Source organism: Falco cherrug, chromosome 1 (genome assembly GCF_023634085.1).
Source record: "Falco cherrug isolate bFalChe1 chromosome 1, bFalChe1.pri, whole genome shotgun sequence".
In the NCBI taxonomy this organism is placed as follows: Eukaryota; Metazoa; Chordata; class Aves; order Falconiformes; family Falconidae; genus Falco; species Falco cherrug.
The window spans coordinates 20,646,017-20,667,108 of NC_073697.1; the positions used below are offsets into that span (position 1 = coordinate 20,646,017).

A 21,092-nucleotide genomic window follows, 5' to 3' on the forward strand; every position below is an offset into this window, starting at 1 on the left:
CTTGGTATATTTTCTTTGAAAGTATTGCTATATTACTATTGATATATTACTAATCCTAGATATGCTATTTTTACATATATAATATAAACATAAAACACTTATAGCTATACCTAATACTATACATCTAGTATACTATATACAATATGAACATATTACAAGACTAAAACTATCTTATTCTTTCATCCCTCCACCACTGATCTTTCAAAAATGCCAAAAAATGAGTATAGTCCACCTAAGTTTGTAAACATGATGACAGCTAACAGAAAAACGAGAAAAATAATATACTTCCTCCTTAGCTGCTGCATACCTTACGTTTTCCTGTATTTGTCCAGATAAAGTCACTATGAAGAAGTCAGCCTCAAGCTGTTCGGCAGTGGCTGTGTTCTTCAAATAGGACACTATAAACTGTTTGTGTACTCAATCTTCACAAGCATGGCTTCCCACTGAAAGCAGCATCAAAACCAAAAATTAATAGGTAGCATTTACATAAATACAAGGATAGATGAAGGAAAAAAAGTCTTCCAAGTTAGACGATGTTTATAAAGCTAATAGATAATGTTTCAAGCAAGAAAAGCATACTGTTAGGCTCAGAACACAAATACACAGCAAAATTAAAAATAGTAAAAGCAACTTTCATTTTACTTCTTTTCCCTTTGCATTTGTCCTAATTAGCCCCTGATGACACGAAGACTTACCTTTACAAATGCTTAGTCCCGCTGGAAGCAATTAATACTGATAAAAACAGGCACTTTCCAAGAGCTTTTAACCAGATTATTACCTGAAGAGCCCAAGAATTTTGTCATTATTATAAACAGGTAAGTAAAGACTGATGATCATACTGTACAGACTATTAAGATTTTTTACCTTCTTGGTATGCACTATTCCTCTCCCTCTCTTCTTGTGAGGAACACTGCCCAAAGCATTTAGCGCTGTGTGAACAGCACAGATGAAGAAAAAAGTATCCCAAACCATGGTAGGACTCAAACCCAATCTCTTACACCTGGTATGGTGTGTATACCTTAGAGGATGTAATGAAAAACATCTGATCCTAATTTCAGGGCAATTACTCTGATTGAGCACAACTGAGCTGGGCTCCTCTCTTTAACTAATGCAAAGACGGCAATTTGACTTAATTGGAGCAGACCATATGGAAATTAAGCATTTATATATATTGTTAAAACATTTTCTTCATGCTACATAGGCAGGCTTAAAATTGACTTCTCTGGTCATGTGTGACAACCAGAATTAACCAAGTTGTTAAGTCTCTGTAGGATCAGAATCAAAATACTATTTGAAAGGTATTTTGAACAGACTCCATGATCTTGTGAGGCTGCCACTGTTTACTGTGTTAGAGGAAAGCCGGCTGAATTTGGCTGCTGTTTGTAAAATTTTGTCAGATGGGCTTACAGTTACCTTACACACAGCCTACTACACACATCACAGCTTCCACTCCATAACCAGTTTTGGGTAGGTCTGTGTATGTTTTAAGTATTTGCCTAAAGGGCTTCTAAATTTTAGTATTACAAAAGCATCCATGGAAAGCATCCTGCAGTGTATGCAATTTGATCTTATTATCTTTGCTTATACTGAGAAGGTAGTAGGATGGCCCTTGCACACAATAATGTGTTCCCAGTGGGAGCAGGAAGGTTTGAATAAGACTGTCTTAACACAGCATGGTTCTTCCAATCAGTAGCCTGGCTCAACATAATGCTACTCTTTATTCTACTGCTAAAATATTATACAGGCAAACAATTATGAACAGAATAGTACCTAGTTCAAATGTGAAACATTCTCATCTGTTAGCATTAAATGTTAATAACTGTTGAGTTAATAATCTATTAATACTGGATTATTATTAGTCATAGGTTTGTTCAAACTGAACTGTGAATTCACTTATTCAATTATTCCTGACTACATGTAATTTTACTCTTATGGCAAAAACATGTTACTTGCTGATGTATTTCACCCAGCTTGTCAGAGGCAGGTGGGAAGGCTCTGAAATGCATACACCACAGACAGAAGTCTTCCAATGCAAAGAGGCCAACCTTCCCTGCTGAGAAAGCTGAAAAAACAATAAAGTGCATTGTTGATTCTCTATGTATTGGGAAAAGGCAAATTTGTAATTCTAAGAATTTAATACAAATCAGAGTCTCTCCCATACCCCTGAAATGGAATTGTGAAAGGGACACTAAAATTTCCATCTTAGAACTATGCTGACAATTTGGTATTGTGGATTGCTGAGAAAAAATGGTAGAAAAGCCGAAAAGCAATTTCATTAATAATTTCCACACTGTTTCTCCTGCTTGTGATTCACTTTATTTCAAGTTTTCTTTCCTCATTCCCATGTCTTTCACCTTGTTGCTTTAGCACTTTAAAAGAAAACTTTCACTTCCAGATTTCCATTTCTTTCCCCAGTTTTTGCCTGTTTCGTTTCCCTCACATTTTAGCTCAGGGTAAATGAATTTTCAAAATTAGCTAGATGGCTATAGAAGAGAAAAATGTGAACACAGAAAAAATGCATATAATAATTGCAAAAATAATTTTTTTAAACTTTAAGAATTGCAGAAATATCCTCACTATTTTAAAATCAGTTTCATTGATGGGGATCCTACTTTAAAAAAAAAGTCTAGTGTTAAATATTAACATTTTGCTCCAAAATACCTATCAGCTCAATCATAATTAAGTATGGGACCACCTGGTTACTTGAAACATCAAGGATTTTCTGAGTCCTCACGAGTTAAGTTGTCTTAAAAGCTAGAACGACCTAGTTTACATAATTGTGCAGGCCACCTGGTGAGGATGTCCAGGGAAGCATAAAAGAAACGAGCTTCCAGTCACACACCTCCTCAGGATTAACTGGCTAGTAAAAGCCACAAGGCAGGAATCAAGAATACGTTACACCTTGTGGCCCCTTGTAGGAATTAGGATAAAAGGTCTTCACCCTTCAAGCAGATAAGGCAACAGCACACCTTTAACTGGCCAAGACAGGAATGGGACTGAGTAGTATGCATGTAATTAAAAACAGATTTATGGACTTCCCAGAACAGGACTAGGTTCCAACAAAACAGCCTTCTGTTTGTCCACCACCAGGAAGGGTGATTCTAAGATATCATGAAGCTGCCAAGACTGTGGGGCTTTTTAAATTTTCTTCCATGTCCAAATTCTTCAGGTGTCTTTTTTAGGTGTTATTTTTGTATAGATTAGCTTGTGGTTTCCATCCGAATTCTCAATGAGACTGCAGTTGCAGTGTGACCTCAACCTTCTTTTTTCTTTTTTTTTTTATTTTATTACTTAGCACAGATTTTGAGATAGGAAATAATAGCAAGCTATTGGGCTTGAAGACAATCCCTAGTGGTACACACTTTAACTGGGGTATAGCTGTTAATATATCTGTGATATAATTCCCCACAAGTAAAAGTTAGCCAGAGAGCCTACTTACTCAAAGCAAAATAATGGTTAGGGCAAATATCCTGGGATCTGTAAAAACTACTGTTTCTAAAATTAATCTCCTTTACTCTATGAAAGAAAGCTATAAGAATTATACACCTGGGAAGTTGCAAAGAACACTGTATTATAGTTAGTTAAAAAGGACCAAACTCTTCCCTCATGCAAACTTCTGAAGCCAATGGCGTTACAAAAGCAGTGGGTTTGGCCTGCAGCATCTGATGGGTGATAGGTGCAGAAGATCTTAGGGACAGTTAATGCAGCATTACTGTATTCTATAATTTTGTAATAGGTAACAAAGTAGCCTTAAGGGGCCTTTACAGTAAAATGACACACTTCTACCTTTGAAACACTGGGACTTTCTGGCATAGTCTGACCTATTTTCGTGAGTAGGCTTGAACCATTTGGGCAAGCTCAGTGGCAGAGCAACAGAGTCTACAAATGGTTCCATTGTTCTACCCATCCACACATCTATCCCCCTAAAATACAAACTGGTGATGTGTAGACGCTGTCCTGAGACTTCTGATCTGTGCAAACTAAAATCAGCTCATACAGATGAAGAAAAGTACAGCTGAATGGCAGTACACTCCCTTTCCCCTTTCCTGTATTTCAAACCACAGTGACTCCCTGTGCACCCATGTTGAAGACTTAAGCACCAAGGACACAGTTTTAGAGCGTGTAGAAAGAATGCAGAATTGTATTCTGTGTCCTTTACATAAGGTGCACAGTAGTGACGTAGGAGATTCGCTCTTTTGTGTTCAGATCAATTTTTAATCCATCTGTGATAACTGCATCTCATGAAACTGTACCTGATTAAACACCTTTCCTAAAATTTATAGACTTCTAGAAAAGGAATTAGAAAGAGTTAAAGGACCACATAAGTATCTATGCTTCATTCTTTACTTCATGAAATGCTCTGGATGCAAAGCCACTTAATTGTATTTCAGCACCTTCTACAAGATACAGATTTTACTTTCTTAACCAGGGTTCTAAAGGCAGTTGTTTTTCTTCTGTGGCAAAAGAGAGGTAAGTGCCACCAGATAATACTGAGATTACACATAGATCCTGACTAGCACCAATACACACATGTATGCACATATATATGATTCATACGTCATTGTAGTGCCTGGTCATACCCCTCAGAAATGAAGGCCCTGCTCAGTGAAAGACTGCAGATGAAGTGAGCATGACCTCCAGCAACAATGACAGAGCCTGTGCCCTAACCAGCTGCAGTCAGACAGGATAGAAAGCTAAGCAAACAGAAAACTGTGGTGGAGATGGGCAAGATGACTGCAAAATGAAATAAATAAGCGTTAACAGAAAGCAGAAAAGTAGAAAGCTCAGCTTGTCCTTACATGGTTCAAGCTACATTTGCAAGGGAACATGCTTTCTACTAATAGAAATAAAGATCTTCACTGATAGTGTTTTACATGAAACTGAAGAATAATCAGTTAAGACAGAAATAAAATGAGTGCATGAAGTGCTTTGCAGAAGCTCGTACAACCCACTGTAACATTCTGAGCTTACTCAACACTTTGAAACAGAAACTTAACATTTCAGCAGAAGAACCCAGCTCAAGAGTCCTTGAAATTGGCTTTTGTTCATCACCCATAGATTATCTACTCTCATGACCCCCCCTTCCTTTCTCTACTCTCTTCTTTTATTATTATTCACGATTTGTCAGCAGCCAAGAAATTCCTTCAGGTTTCAGTGATGAAGTGCTTTATTTAGACTAATTGTTTCATTTACTTTAAAAGAACAAAGAAATATGTCAAAGTACATTTACTCTTTTGAGGCCATTTTTGGATATCTGTTGCCAGTTGTTATGATTTCTGGAACTAAAAACTGTTAACTTTCAAAAATATTTTAAGTCAAAGCAGCACACACTATAGATATTACGGAGACATAGTGAAAAGAGCATCAAAGTTCTTGCATTTGTGCCACTATACATTTCACTTTACAATCACTAATTTTCCCAGGCTGCCTTGGCAGATCCCAGCTATGATAGCACTGAATTCAGGCTCTTCATCCTCTGCTCCCTGGATGAACAAACAAGATTCAACAGAGCAACTTCTGCGGGAAGTGGAGTACAAGGTAAGAGCAGGGGAGAAAGTAGCATAAACTGGTACAGAACTATAACATCAGGACAGTGGAAGAGAGGCAGGAATTTGGGACTGGAAATGGGAACAAAACAATACTATATGAAAATACTATTAGTAGACAGGGGGATGGAAAGAATCATTGAGTAGGCACAGGTTGTCACAGGTCTTCAGGCTTGAGACAACATACCATGGATGGGTAACTTTGCCCGATCATTTAGCTACGCAGGCTCTTGCGTTGAGCTTTAACTGAGCTATATCGGCTAAAGAATGGGAAAGCAGGTTTCCCTCTTAACTCCAGTGAAACTGGAGCTGCTTACATTTCAGCTGAATTTGGCGCTCAGTTTCTTTTTATTTCTTTCTTTTCTTGGTACAGATAACAGGCCCTCTCCCATTCTGGGTGAAAGGAAGCATAAACTGAAATGGCTTACAGAGAAAATAAATTAAAATTAATTAAAAATTGACTCAAATTTAAAAGAAGAGTTTGATAAGGGCTATAGACAAAAATCAGGCTAATAGCAAAGTAGGTATTTTTACATATTCATTCCGAAATTGTGTTTCAGGGACAACTCACCTATGTATCAGCCCAGTCAATCATCTCTAACTGGTCTCCTAGAAAACATTAAATTATATGTTCACCTAATAATTTGCATCATGGGTTGTAAGAACATGGTTCAGGTTGAGCATGCTCTGTTCATCCAAAAAAAATCTTGAAAATCATTATTTCACTTTTCCTTTGACTGTACCTGGAGATGTATCCATTTAAACTGTTCTCTAGCCTTCCATCCCAGTGCCTTTGTGGCTAACAGATTAAAACCCTCCTAGCAAGAGAAAGTAATGTACCTTTTTGTTATGAACTTTTATGGCATTACTTCCTTATTATATCTGTACTCAAGAAGAATGTTAACAGCCATTTAAACTCAACAATTTGTGTGTTTCTGCATACTATACAGTTGTTAAAGGAATAAAAAATAAACCTCTATGTCATACTTTCTTAAGCTGAACTTCTTGCCTCATTGACAAGAAGTTACCTGTGATACTGACTCTGTGATATATTATAGGCTTTTGTGCAAGACTGAAAGGAGCTGGTTTGGTGCTACAGCTGATTAACCCTGAGGCAAGTAGAATAAATAAGAGAAAAAAGACTTAATTTTTACAGTTTACAATTGTGAAGTGTACCCTGATATCATACACACATAAAACTTAATGGCTTTTATTTATTCTTGCCCTTTATGGACAAACCAATTAATGCTATTGTGTGAAGCATACTCTACTTGCCCACTGTGTCGTCTACTGAAAAAAAAACAGTTCCCATTATTTTGATGCACCACCCTAACATGATCTCTAGTACATCATATCTTCAGGTGATGTCTGCAGTGGAGTCTGTGGCAGCTCTTAAATCAGTATTTATTTCACTGATGAGAGACATCAAATTGAAAGAGATTGACTTAGTGTCCTGGTCATGCTCCTAGCCATAAAATGTGACATACTGTGCCTACTTAGGTATCGGTATCTGGAGAAGTGACAATTCTAGAGGGAAGACGTATCATTGCTATCAGTTCTGCTGTGCAATAAAACCTGTGTTCAAGTAATAGTGCCTGCATACAGCATATTTAAACCAATATTCTTTTAGCTGGAGCAACTTAAGAGTGTTTCTTCTTTCAATGGTCTTTGGTGTTTTCTGGGAGATTTCTTTCAAGGAGATTATCAAGTTTACACATCATTCCACAGCTACCTCTGAAAATAAAGCAGTTCAGTAGTGTGGAGATGCAGCTGGTAATACCCACAGTTATGCAAGAGGCTGTGTACTCTGGAAGTCAGCTGCAAAGTTTTTAGGGATATGGCCACATTTTCTCCTTTTTGCTATCTACCAACTTGAAGATTTATTTGTCCGTCAGACTAATACTTAAAAACAGAGGACACATGAATTTTAAACGGAATTACACTGAGAATTTGCCTGTCACACTGAAGAATAGACTTGTTTCTTTGATATTTTTCTTTATATAGATCAGAAAATAAATAGTATACCTGCATTTTTTGTCACATACTAGGGCACAGTTGTATAAATGTTGCTTCTGCTCATCTTGAAGCCAAACAGACTGTAGTTTTTTACTCAATACTTGAGCAAACCTGAAGAAAAACTCATACAAGCAGTTCTGGTTTTTTTTCCTGGCAATCACAGCGAACCTGTCTTTTATAAACCGTTCAGGCTGTATAGACTTGAGCTGCAGCTCATATGGTAAGAAGCAAAGAGGATTTTGACACCATAAGATAAATGGAATGGAGCTGTTCTGGCTCACTCCAGTAACCACAGGAAGTTCTTAGATGGCCAGCAGTACGTGAGGTGAGTCCTACACAAGAGCAGCCCTTCCTGACTTCTTATGTGATCAGCTGAAATTTCAGTGCATATCCTCAGACTATTCAAAATGTAGTGATGCATAGAAAGCTAACAGTTACATTGGAATGTTACTCTGATATCAAGTTTATAGTTAATACTGAATTAAAATTTGTTCTGATTTGCTAATGTATCATTTTCTGTGAAACTAGTTCGCGTTTTGAAAGGGATGTATGTATTAATTCTCAACTCTCATATTAAAGAAGTACCTTGCATGGGTTAAGAAACAAATACCTGATATTGATGATGGCAGCAATGAAAAGAAATTCCAGTGCTTAAGTATAAAATCATCTCTCCAGCAGTAGCCGAGCACCCTCCTTGACTCAGCCTGCTGGCTGGTCTGAAGATTTCTCCACAGGGCAGAGGAAGAAAGATTGAGTACATAAATCATCTTCTTCCCCCAGAGTACATCCCATAAAGTCTATTTATTGCAGAGTTCTGTGGAGGCAGATCCTGTAACACTAGGTTTTCAAAAAGTATTTACTAAAAGTCCATGGCTGAAGTCCAGGACTGCAGTTCAAGACCACATTTACAGGCATCTGACAGGCATTGCATTCACCACACCAAGCAACCCATCTAGAGGAATGAACGCTACTTCCTCCAACAGACGACCATCTTTGTAATCTATTAACATCACACATCACCCCTTCTGTCCTGCCTTCTATGATTCCACATTCCCACAAGCAAGGAAATACTGAACTGTCGCTTTCTTTCAGTTCTCTAGCTTCGTAATTTCCACCAGCTTGCTACCATCAGGTTTACTCAAGACAGCTCCCTCAGATTAACAACCTTTTTCTGACAGAGTAGAACCAATACAGAAACCAAGGAAGAACCTAAGGCTTTCCTGGTAAGACACGCCTGTCCCATCTCAAAACTTTGCTGAGCACAAGGATATTCCTTTTATTCAACATTCACATTCTCTGAGAGTTTCAAACACATAATTTTTGGTACTATGGTACATTACACCTTTTGTGCAAGTTTTGCTCCAACTTCATTTTTCACACTTCATTATTGTCTCTTTAGTTTCTGTCTTTCTAGGCAAATAAGTAATTTCCCTTCACTATAGTTTGTCATTCTTTTTCCCCCCCCTTCTTTTTTGTCTTTTGGACAGCCTGACTCTTCATGGTGGTGTCCTTTGACTTGATTCTGTTCCTCAACTGGGAGAGATATATTAACACCAGAAGCTTTCCATTCTAGGTAAGAGGGCAACCTTCTCATTGGAGACACTGTCTCTCCTGTTCAGTTTTACATTTTGCCTTGTTATTGATATTAAAACAACAATGAATGTTGACTGCTTATGGAAATTGGGGACATAATTCTCACCATAAAACATTTACCAGAGTAAACTGAACCCTGCAAACAAATTGATTTATACAAGGGGAACAATATAAAAGCTATCAGCAGGGCACAGGTTTATTTTATGCAGATGTACAGTTTGCATATTATGGGACTCAATAGCACTCAAGTTTCCAATAACTTTTTTTGCTTGACCAGTTTTCTTCATTACTTATAGGTCCCTACAGGATTCAGAGCTGTTATTACAAACATACATGTTACAGAAGGAACACAGCCTGACATGCATAGCTTTTAATAAGGTTTTCATCAGCTGCTTTTACTGTCATTTTTTCATTTCTCTTACACTCTGCTTTTAATGTCTCAGTCTTCATTTGATACTGTAAAACAAAAGGAGTGCAATACTACCACAAAATGTGTTCATGGCTGAATATAAAAGTAACCACACAATGTACTTGAAGCATGAAGGCTCTGTAGGCAATTTCCATTCCTGTTTGCATATGCGATCTATGCATCTAGATTAGAAAAGTTTTCCTCTTTTCCTATGTCAGACTAACCCTGTAAAAAAAAAAACATTCTCAGAACTTAGACTCATAATTGAAAATAATCCATATTGACTTTTCAGTCTAACACTCAAAAGTAAGCATGCATATTTGTGCAAAGAATTTTGTGAAATCTTCCAAGACCTGCTCTTCTGAAACTGTACATTACAAGTTTATGTTCAAAACTCATTCCATCTCAAAGGATATGAGCCAAAATAAAGTGTCCTTTTATCACTGAGGAGTGATTATGATGTTCTAAATTTTAACTATTTGAGGTAACAGTCAGCAAAACCAAAAAGCAGTTCTCTATCCTACCACAGATGTCAATAAAGTGAGTGCCTGATGGTTGTCAAGTCAGGTCCACAGGACCTGAAGGCAAGTTTATTCTGGCTCTAGGACACAGCTCTGACTCATACCAAAGCAGCATACTTTAGGTGTGGCTACATTTGCTAAAGAGTGATCTGTACCCAAAATCAAATGTTTTGTCACGATCTAAACATTTAAAGGAAAGAGGTTGAAAGAAGTTGTAGCACATTTTTTCTAGATGTTTTCTTCTTTGGTATGGGGTATAAATTGTGCTTGCTCTTCAATGTGACATGTTTCACTATATGAAGGGTAGAAACAGAGTGAAGCTTCACACTCTGTGGTCAAAGGAGGTGAAAAGGCTTGCAGTGGGATTGCATCAGTAGGTAAATACACTTCTACTCACTTCAGTGGATTTCTATCAATGATCATCCTTACTAAACCTCTAGGCTTACTAAACCTTACTACTTTTCCTTAGTTCACAGCTTAGTTCTGATGCATGGGGTTGGCTTTGTCCCAGCTATGCTCTACCTCCAGCCGTTATGACAGATGAGGGATTCAGATTCATAACCCCTTCACTTGCATTGGAAATGGGTTACAACATTCTAGGCAAATCTGTTTTATTTTTTCCATCCCCATAAATATCAGCAGGCACCATGAAATCTGACCTGCATTAGCTCAGATCTGATACCCACCACTGATGCACTGATCACAGCACTGCCAGAAAAGGGTTATGTCGAAGTGTTCCGGACAGCTTTACAGATTGAAAATGCCGGCGCCAGCATGCCCCAAAATAATCTCAAAACTTGACTGTTGATACAATAAATCTGAAGAAGATGTATCCAACAACAGCACAGAATGAAGAAAAGCTGTGAAAGGTGTGGGGGAAGCTGGGCGGAAAAAAAAATAGGCTGAAAAGTGTGAAGCTGGTGTTCACCACTATGAATATTGCCTAATTATTTTGTCAAGAGCTCTCCATTCATAGATCATGCTGTATTCTTAGTCACATATCTATAACGGTGAGGGAACACATCCAGAATTAGTCAGAACAGCCTGTCAACTAAAATGATTCCCAAATGCTCTGATACCTTGCAACCTGGCAAGTAAACCTGCTGCCTACAGATATTCCTTTTAACATCCGTTGGTGTGATGATTCTAAGCATGTGCTCATGCATTCACACTCACAAAGACAGGATATTGCCTATCCTGCTACGTTCTCTAAAGCAAAATTCAAATAATATGTTACCAAGGATGAGACTCTTGAGAAGTACGTTCACATCACTGCAATACTTCAACAAAATTACAGCTTTATTCCTCTTGGCTCTAGTTGTACTGCACAACATCCATAGGACAAAGGAGGATGGTGCTGAAATTCAAAATAATAACCTGAAAATTCAGAAGTGCTATGTTTCTTAGAGCAGTGAAGCATGCCAAAGGCTGCATGAAGTTGTCCCTCTATAAAAAGAATGAGAAAGGTTTGAAAACTTTCTTCCATCATTGGCAAATTCTGACTGATCATCAGGAAATTTATTAGTACACACTCACATATACACATACCTACTGTACTGTGGAAGTGAAATTCAGTAGCAGATCATTACATTGAGGCCTAATAGTGCATGATCAGAAATTTAAGTGTAGCTAGTAAAATACCCTTCTTGCAAAAATCTAACTAGATTGTCACAAAGAGAGATAATTTGTAAAAAATCCCAAATTCCTACTCTGCTGGTCATTCACTCATGCAAGCAGCCATCCTGTCTCTCTTTAGCCTCTGTTAATGTAGATATTAAGTTAGATCTCAGATTTTATCTGCCTATAATGAAGCTCTCATAGCTACTAGGAGCACTCAGTGAAGTTATTTTACAAGACTTCGCTCATATGTCAGAAGCAATAGTATTTTTGTTATTAAATTTTACTTTGCCATGGCATCTACTTAAGACTGCCAATTGCAAGGTTCCTAAGACATTCCTGCTCCTACAGTTTGATTCAAGCCTTAGTAAAATTAAATGGGTATTTTGCGTCAGTTCTGATTGCTTTAAGCTTTCGATGTATCATCAGACAAAAACAAACAAACAAACAAAAAAGCCTAAAACCAGTCAAGAAATATATGTTAATTACCTTTTTAAAACCCTGCAGTTTACAGTGACATTTAATCCATCTTTCCAGAGCTTTAAATTGACAAGTATGTAATTACATTGGACCAGTGATAATCATAGACACAAATAAAATAAATCACATTTAAGATAACCTTTCTTAATCGATATTTGCCTGCAATTATTTATCTATTGTCTGTATGTATATTATTTCCAGTCAAGAAACAATTTCTAAAAATCTTCTATTATTAAATCATACTTTTCTAAATGAAAAATGGTATCATGGGTTCCTTAGTTTCTTCTATCCTAACTCAACAGTTGTTTTGAAAATAATATACAAAAATTCAGCCTGATTGAAAAGGATAAGCTGCAATATCAGAAGCATAATATTTTGCTTTACAAGAATTTTTTTTAAAAAGTGAACTCTGTTTTATCTTGTGAATGCATTTTGGCTAAAACAAAATGTTGGCCTTTTCTCAGCTGCCACGTGACCAATTAATAAAAAGACCTAAGATCAGAGGTGGTTAACTTCAGCATAATGAATGCTAGTCTGCAAACAGAAATCACATCAATTCTGGGATTAGAGCTGACTTCTATATTTCCCATTTTCAGTCTTCATTCCTTCTGGTTTATTGTTGGTTTTATTTTTTAAAAAAAAAATCTTGCTTTCTTTAATTTAAATTCCCTTGCTTCCTGATCTTTCTATAGTAGTGGCATTACAGTGCAAGTAAAATAAAAAGGACAGCAGAGAGTAAGGTCTAAAGGGCGTGTTCATTTCCCATCATCTTTACTTCTGCCAGGTAGCACGATTCTGACATGGCCCTCGCAGGCCAGACAGGATGCTGACTGTGACTCCCATGGCTTAGGGATGATGATGACAACACTAAGCTTTCCTCTCCTCAAGTAAAAACAATGGATGCATTTTATATCTGGAAACAGCTAAATCACACTGACACGCAAAAAGCCACCTAGAAATGCCTTAGAATAGTTATTTAGGCATCCTGTGTCTGAATGCTCACTTATCTCCAAGAAGAACTTTCATTGCTAATGGGTAGGTATAACCTGCCTCTCTAATCGCTCCCCACAGATCTTTGTTTTCCATCCCCACCCTTACTTCAGCAATTAATGAAGTCAATGTAAGTCTTCCCATCTATTGCAGAAGGCTCCAGCCTTGCCTCTGAGAGCTGCTTTCAGTTCTCTTGGCTAAATGGAATTCGTTACTTTTGCAGCATTACATATTAATTCATACCACCACGTCTGACAGTCCACCTGGGGGGCAGAAAGGTTGTAATTTAATATTTTAGTCTATAATGTTCATTAAAAGATGTGTGTACATTAACTGAATGAAGGAGTTCACAGAAATTAATTTTTATATACTAGAGTTCAGTATAAACTAATGAGAAATAAAGGAATGCTAGTCACCACACCATAACAAAACATTCTCACATCTACACATGCCCCTGGAGAATTGTTAAGTCATTCTCTGTGTAATGGATGTCTACCAACAGTGGGCTTTGTTGTCTGAGGTGACTCACCTGGAATTACTTAATGCTTCTAAACGAAGCCAAGGAATGTTAACATTTTAAAGAGCTCAGTGATACAATAAATCCTTACACTGGATTTACAGTATTGGCATCATATTTAATTTTAGTATCTGTAATGTTTTTCCACTTTACATGTAGAAAAGTGGTGGAGGCATTACAATTAAAGTCTAAAACACCTCTCCACTTCTTCTGAAACTTCTTTTTCCTCCTCTAATCCCAAAGCTACAATGACATTTTTTTCTGTATTGATCCACCATTATCTCAGGATAAACAGATAGCGATCTTTAAAATTATAATCTGTAATATGCAAATTGTCACACCACATAGACAAATTACTGAAATTACACAAAAGTAAATGGAATAACAAAAGAGTCTTCTAAACCATATTCCTAATGGATATTAAACAACTGTTTTTGCATGCCATGTTTATTCCACCTTTAGTGTACACTCCTCAGGACAGATGATTTCTTATGGTATCTGAATGCAGCAAATTCTGTGAAAATTTTCATGCAGTAAATTTACCCAATAAACATTGGAAAAGATGGCCTGGGCCTAAGAACTGTTGAAAACCAAATAAGCATTTCAATTCAAGTTGTTTTGAATTAGTCCACAAGTGCAAACTACCTTTTGTAAATAAACATTTCAGAATATTAAGTCATAAAATACTACTACTTTCTTGTTCACTACAATATCTGCTTCCCAATATTATTCACCTTCCATATTATGTATCTATATATAATAAACAGACCTTTTCTGCAAGAGAGACTTAATATATTGAGACATTACAGTTTTCTTAGTATGCTTCATACTCTTCCCAAATTTGCTATTGACTCTAATGATCTATTATCCATTTTTAAGAGACTAACTAATCCAACAGCACCTCTTACTAACACCAGATCTTTAGAAATGCATTACAATGGACTCCAAAATTCATGATTCCTCTCACCTTTGACCAAGATGCAGAGTTTTCAATGGCAGCTCCACGTTCTCACATGAGAAAAAGAGATTACTCCCTGAATGTACTTGGGCTCCATGCATCTAATGCAAACATCTAGCAGTCCCTTGGAAATTGTATGCTACCATACAATTATTAAACGGATTTTTGTACAATGCCAGTGGGACTTTCCATTTTTAACAGTTTTCTGCTCCAGTAGCACCGGAGAAGAAAATGTCCATGTATTAGCAATAAACACTATTAACAGATATTCACTAATCGTAATATTCCATGATATGATATCTGAAGTAATACAATAATGCAAGCTTCAAACCCATGTACCAAAGAAAGCATTTAACTTCCACCTGTACTTGTATATATTACTCTTGACTGAATGCATAGAACAGGAGAGTACCGATGAAAAATTACAAAACAAGTAACTCACTAACCACTTCCATGTATAATCATTTACCTTATAGTAACAATGATGCTAATTTAAGCATGGCAGACAGCTCTCCACCACTACAAATGTATTCTTACATAAGCTTTCAAATCCCTGCATGTAGGATCTCAAGACTCTTTAACCCTAGGAAGCTATCTTATTAGGCAGTCAGAATTTTCAGATCTTTTTCTCCTCAAAACCAAAAAAATAGACCTAAATCTGATACATTTTTTGAGATCAAGAATAACAAAAAGTCAGTAAAACTGACTAGTAAAACCCAGTAATACTAAGATTAGTGTCTAAATATTATAGAACTACTTCCTTTTTCCCTGGCTTTTTTTTTTTTTCCTTTTTTTTAATTTGAAGAAACTTCACATGGTGTAAAATAAAGCCCATTCTTTTCAATCTGGAATAGAACCAGAAGTTACCTACTATAAAACAACTAGGAAGCCTATCCAATTAATGAGGCCTCTGTGAGACTTGTTGGGGTTTATTTGCTGGTTATCGTGGAGGGTAGTGATGCTGATGGAATGTGAGCACAGGTACTGTCACTCCAACTGCAGCGCCGTTCCAGACCTCGTCCCAAATGGAAACAAAAACCAGTTGTGACCATCAGAAATCTGATTAATTGAGAATGGCATTCTGAGCCAGGTGCTGGTGACCCAATGACTGGGAATTGCCCTGGAGGTTTGAAGCCTCATGTCCTTCCCAGGGTAGCAGTCACACATACAACAAAACTGCCCAGTTAAATTACATTAGCCAACTACTGTTTACAAATTTCAGGATCACATACGGTCTGCCCATTGTTTGGCACAGATAAACACAATCAGCCCTGGCATTTGAAGCCGCTGACAGATTGCCAGCCACTGGTGCAGATGGTGGCAGCACAAGAGCGCTAATTACCGATGACATTAATGATGAGGTAACCTGTCTCTCTTCAGCTAATAAATAGATGGAATGTGTTTCCTATTAATTTTTTTTTTCAGATAACAAATTGTTTAGCTTTAATGGTAGAGAGCAACAAAACCAAATTATCTGTTCTTTGGAGAAATTTTTTTTCTGCTAATTGCTCTAAACAATCGATAAAAGAATTACAACTGGCATTATCCCACTGAGAACAGAAGCAGAGAAGTCAAAGTCAATTAGCTTCCTATAGTATGATGCACTCAGATGGAAAGAGTCATTACAACAGAGTGTAAAAGTCAGACTATAAAGTATGCAGTTCCATGAACAAAGCAGATTTGGATGGAAAATCTAACAGAGGGTTTTTACATACCTGTCAGGTTTTCATATATCATCGCAGTTTCTAGTTTTTCCTTAGATGTTTCCAAAAAAAGGTAAAAAACAGTTAAGATTATGTCCTTCAATCTTAGAAGGCTGTGTCTTAGGAGCACACTAAGGTTATTAGTTTTCAGAAGTCATGACTGAGAAGCTTCTCATCTATGGAATAAAACGAACAAATAACCAGCTCAGTTTTCATTCAATGATCCATTAGTACAAATATGATAAATATAGAAAAGCTGAGGACTCCACAGTGGCTACTGAAATATTATGCAAGTGGGCAAAATAGCTGTCATAGTTGACTTCCCAGCCTTTTCTCCACTACTCTCGGAATAATATAGGGCAACCGTTGTTGTCACATGATCAGTGCTTAATACAGAGGCTATGCTTCAAGTGGGGAGACCACTTCATTGGGACTGCGAGTCCCTGCCTTGTATAAGCACCAGATACCACCTGCGTGCTGCATGACTGAAGCATCCGTCCTCTCAGAAGCAGGACTTCAAGCTCTTGCTGAGTCCCTGAAAGCCCTGAGAAGTCAGATTCCTGCATCCCACAGGGCCGTGGCTCCTGGCCCCGCTGAGCAATGCCTCTCACCAAAGCCCGCAGCCTGCCCAGAAGGAAGCAGCCGAGAAGCAGTGGCCCCCATTCTCGCACACTAGCCAGCTAGCAGTCTCTTGGCCCTGCATGTGCAGGAACCCTGGCCATCCCATTCCAGACAGGGATGCTGCATAAGAAGTTGTGATAACCTGTTTCATAATTGAGAAATGGTGACGTGTATTTTTGCATATATCCCCATTTCCCCCACTATGGGTTTATGATACCACAGAAAGCACATATATATCCACATAGATATACACATACATAAATACAAACTGACTATTCAGGTTGAATATTTTAACTAAAAGCAATTGCATCAAAGCAGCAACCATGTAGCAAGGACAGGTCACCTTCCCTGGAGCTATTTAAAAGACATGTAGACGTGGTGCTTAGGGATGTGGTTTAGTGTTAGGTTTACAGTTGGAGTCTATGATCTTAAGGGTCTTCTCCAACCTAAATGATTCTATGACCATCCATATCAGAAAAAAACCCCAAGCACATAAGATGCAGATATTCTGCTAGAATAACTTCTTATTGCTGTTTTATTTGATTTTACTCAAATGCATGAAGCTTTAGACTTGCTTTTATTTTTCAAACATTATTCATGGATTATTTGTTGCTTCCCATGCATTCAATTAGGAAAGTAACATTTTAACACACTTTGTGTTGAACATAACTTTGTGTGCTGGAAGAGCCAAGTTCCCATTATTTCGTGTAATACCTTGCACCCTGCAGTTTCTCATCAGTGAAAAGCTTAGTAGCATATATTTTGCCCTGGAAAACTCAAATCACAGAGCTTTACATGAACCCTTGACTGATTTAACATCTCTCTTGGGCTGACTCTTCCAGTAAGGATTGGCTAAAGAGCCAAAGTCCTCTTGCACAGGCTACTTCAATGACAGTGCTTGCCTCCCCCAGATCATTCCATCAGGACACTTTCCTGCACAGGTTTAATTTTCTACAGCAATGTCTCTAATTTTATACAGGGTAAAAATCACTGGTCACCCAAGGTCTTCTTAACACATTGAGCAACGTTTTCAGCAGTGATTGTATTTGAAAACACATTATTGCCCCACTTTCTTCTTTATGCTGTTGCACACAAAGGAGTCAAATGACTTTTTCATGCAAGCACAATTGTAAAGGCATACAAAACTTCTGTTAGAGGCCACCTACTTCTTCCATGAGTTATCAGAAACAACACAGGCAGCCTATTTAGAAGTGAATAACAATGAATGGCTGTTCTGGGCTGGGAAAGGTTTACATACATCCTCACAGTTCTCTTTATTCAGAGCTTGTAAATAATAACAGCATACAAGCCCTACAGCAACTAATTTAGCACCACATTGTGACTCCCTCTGTTTCTTTCCATTTGCCTCAAGCAAAGTCAAGTTCTAGTGACCTTTTTTGGCGAATATATGTGAAACTGGTCTGTGTGACCTTGGTACTGTTCCGTACAAAGCATTACATACCTTGTACAAAGCAAACAGTACAGTCTGTTGACCATGAAATTCCTATGAGTGGGCTTAAGTTGCTTTGTCTATGCATCAGTGAATAATTAAGTGTGGGACTAAATTTTGTTGAAAAGGAAAACAAACATTTTATTTAGTTTTGTTGTAAAACATTGGTAATTCAGGGGCTAATTCTGCTGCTAAGCAGAAAAAGGAAATCTTTAAGGAATGAAAAAAATTTACTATATTTAAGTTTTCAGTTTTTCTCCTTAGCCAGGATGCTTTTAAAATGAAGACATGATCCCTCTATGGCTATATGCACAACAACAATTAGTTAAACCACCTGTAACATGTTATATTTCCCTATGCAAAAAAGAGCATGTGGTACTTAGATCAGATACTTGGTACAAAAGGAAACATCTCTCTTATATAGACTGTTCACAAAGCCACTTAGGAAATTTTAAAAATTGCTCTGAATGTCTTGCTTACTTTTCCAGCAGAGATGTTTTCTTCCTGTGCTAACACAAGACAGATTTCCACAGAACACCAGCTGAGTGCTAACATTTGTTCTTTACAACATATCCCTCTACAGATGAGACTGAATTCTGCTTTCTTTCTCATTTTGGCAACTACTGTGTAAGTAACAGTTGCAGTGTCATTCTGAACCACAAGTTTTGCTTATGAACTGTAGAATATATCTCATGTTAGACTGCTTTTCTTCCTTAATGCTGGAATCCTTTTATTTTATCATTTCCAGATACACAGGGTGGATATCTAACAAAACCTAAGTCAGCTCTTACCATGCAACTTTTGTTTTCCCTTCATAACACACGAAGCACTCCTGAAGTGTTTCTACAGATGAAAGGAAATCTTCTATCCTACTTTTTGCTCATCTGGGTCACCTGAAATGCAAAGTGCAAAATTAAATTCCTACAAACAGTAAAACAGTTCATTCCTCTTTCTGCACTCTGCTACAATCCACCATGCACACAATGTGGTAATTGCTTTTGCTTGACTTGTTCAAACAGCCATTTTCATGATGTGACAGCTAGGGCACTAATATATTTATGCCCTTTGTAATCGGCCAGCACTGCTTGTAATTAGGTGCAAAGTTAATTAAGTGCAATACATCTAATAACTGCCTGCCAGTAATTGTAAAGATTGATTTAGCACATGAACTGTCAAGGTGTCAGAATGGTGTGTTAAAAAATAAGTTGCTAACAGAAAAACAATCCTGCCACAAGGCAGAGAAAAGCACTGTGACAGTGAGTCAGTTGAGAAAAGGAAAAGATATTCAATACTTACTATTTCTGACACTGGGAAATGACCTCACCTGCATGTTCATAAGTTGTATCTTGCTCTATTGAGCAAGGAATTGAAATATTTTTTTTACTTACCAGCCAATGTCTTCTATAGACAACCCTTCCCTTAAAAGCTATACATATGGTATTGAATTTTTTAAAGTCTTTAAATGTCAGTATGAGAACAGATTTAATTTTAAAAAAATAATTAATGGATAAAGAGAGTTATAAAAAGAACCAAGAAGGCCCTAAGACTTACAGTTTGTGTTTAGGGACCTGGTTTTGCTTATTTATTTTATTGTACAAAGTATAGCTTTTCTTCTACTGAATATAAGATAACATGATGCGTATCCCAAATACATATATATAATAATAGCATAAGTATGCTTTAGTTGTTTGTGCTTTAGTAAATTTCACAATTTCAATTCTTCACCTGCAAAAAAACCATGTTGTTCATGATTTTATTCACTACAGGATATCCTTTCTCCAAACCACAGTTTCAAACTACTTGTTCTTGGCTTCAGCTGTTAAATTGTGCTTTTATTTATCTCTTTGGTTTTCTTGAAAACTGACTCCTCTCCTAATAATTGATGATCCCTTCTCCATGAGCACATTGTGAGTTTTCCAGCTCCATGTTCTTCTTTCTTAAATTCAGTTTTGATTTGCTCAATGTTCCCCTCACCTCCACCCCTGTATGTTATCAACTGTAAAATGTCCCTTTCCTCATGCTAGGCAGTCAAGGCAAGTTTGGTCAACAAAAGCATAGTTGGTCAGTGGGGTGGTGGGCAGAAAATGAACAAATTACACAAATACCATACATAGAATAATTTAGCACCAGCTGTACATCAGATTAGAAGTTACAGTGAGCACAAATGATGACTTACATATGTACATAAATATGTGCATAGTTCAATAATACTTTATTACACACAGATGTATGAAGCTCAGAAAATTATAAGATATCAAGAGGGAAAGCATGGACAATGTTCTGAAGCATTTTTAAGCCAGCAGATGCAAATAAATTGATGGAGTTTGTACACATATAGGATAGCCCACAAGCCCTGAGAAATAACCTAAGTTCAAGGACAACATTGCTACTTCCAAAGCAATCATCAGTAAAGCCTTCTTTCTAAAATACTTCATAAAAATCAATGTCAGATAAGCTAATCTTTGTGGTTAGTTATTACAAACTGATATTTGATCAGGGAAATTATGCTCTAGATTGACATGAAATTAATAATGCTTGTTGTGTGGTGCCCAATGACAAAGGTAAATGCTAATAGCTCTGAAATCCTAATGATTGCCAAAGTACTCTTCCGAGCTTTGATTAGTGCTTGTGTTGTGCAATTATGCTTTTCTATAATTACTGTGAATTACCA

The 21,092-nt window shown here is 37.2% G+C and overlaps 1 long non-coding RNA gene across 1 annotated transcript; it reads right to left on the reverse strand.

Moving 5' to 3' along the window:
• Positions 1 to 313: 313 nt before the first annotated feature.
• Positions 314 to 19,315, reverse strand: LOC129735281 (uncharacterized). The gene is made up of 3 exons (XR_008730706.1): positions 19,213 to 19,315; positions 16,363 to 16,526; positions 314 to 443 (listed from the first exon to the last, which is right to left on the reverse strand). It is a non-coding gene; the product is annotated as an uncharacterized LOC129735281 (long non-coding RNA).
• Positions 19,316 to 21,092: the final 1,777 nt, after the last annotated feature.